The sequence below is a fragment of the Mandrillus leucophaeus genome, unplaced genomic scaffold (genome assembly GCF_000951045.1).
Source record: "Mandrillus leucophaeus isolate KB7577 unplaced genomic scaffold, Mleu.le_1.0 Scaffold1320, whole genome shotgun sequence".
NCBI classification, from domain to species: domain Eukaryota; kingdom Metazoa; phylum Chordata; class Mammalia; order Primates; family Cercopithecidae; genus Mandrillus; species Mandrillus leucophaeus.
This window is the reverse complement of record NW_012101278.1, coordinates 47,284-48,572: the sequence shown is the minus strand read 5'-3', so window position 1 is coordinate 48,572 and position 1,289 is coordinate 47,284.

Sequence of the window (1,289 nt, the reverse complement as noted above, 5' to 3'; positions counted from 1 at the left end):
AAAAAAAAAAAAAAAAAAGCTGCTGAGGCAAGGGAATCACTTGAACCCGGGAAGCGGAGGCTGCGGTGAGCCAAAATCACACTATTGCACTCCAGCCTGGGCAACTGGAGTGAAACTCCATCTCAAAAAAAACCCAAAACCAAACAACAACAACAATAAACTACCTAGGTAGCTTGCATTATGTGTTTATTGGACAGCAGCTGCTTAGAACAAGCCTGGTGTGGAGTAAGTCAGTGTAATTGAAAGCTGCTGTCAGTGTTCAGTGCCTGACATATGGTAAGTGCTTATTGAACAGCAGTTTTTTGGTTTTTGTTTTGTTTTGAAATGGAGTCTAGTTCTGTCACCCAGGCTGGAGTGTGGTGGTGCGATCTCAGCTCACTGCAACCTCCGCCTCCCAGGTTCAAGTGATTCTCATGCCTCAGCCTCCTGAGTAGCTGGGATTACAGGTGCACCCCACCATGCCTGGCTAATGTTTTTGTATTTTTAGTAGAGGCCGGCTTTCACCATGTTGGCCAGGCTGGTCTCAAACTACTGAGCTCAGGCAATCTGCCTGCCTCAAACTCCCAATGTGCTAGGATTATGAGCGTGAGTCACCATGCCTGGCCTGTTTTTTTCTTTTTTTTTTTTTGTGACAGGGTCTCACTTTGTCATCCAGGCTGAATGAGTGTAGTGGTGTGATGTCAGCTCACTGCAGCCTAGATGTCCTGGGCTCACACAGTCCTCTCACCTCAGCCTTCTGGATGGCTCTGACTATAGGCGTACACCACCATGCCCTGCTAATTTTTTTTATTTTTTTTTTAGAGACAGGGTCTTGCTATGTTGCCCCGGCTGGTCGCGAACTCTTGGGTGCAAGCGATCCTCCTGCCTCAGCCACCCAAAGTGTTGGGATTACAGGTGAGAGCCACCATGCCCGGCCTTGAATGGCAGTTTTGAAGACTTTTCTCCATCCCCTCTCTTGCCTCTCTGCCTTGGCAATCTAACCTGGAAAGCATTGTCTGTTTCCTTCCCAGCTTGTTCTATTCACTGGCAGTGAGAGCCCTGTCTTTCCTTTTATCCTCCCAACTCCCAGTGCCTCTCCAGGGGTGCCCAGCCCCCCAGTGAATTTCCGTGCCGGTGGGACTTTCTGGCTGTCCAGTTTCCCATCACCTCCCCTCTCCCACCAGCTCTGGGCCTAAGCACCTCTGTGTTCCCCCGGAGTCCACCCACCAGGGGTGTGGTGATCACTCTTGCCATCGTCACTCTCGGGTTTTCTCCTTAGGCCCTGCACTTCTGAGGCTTGATCTGCGATG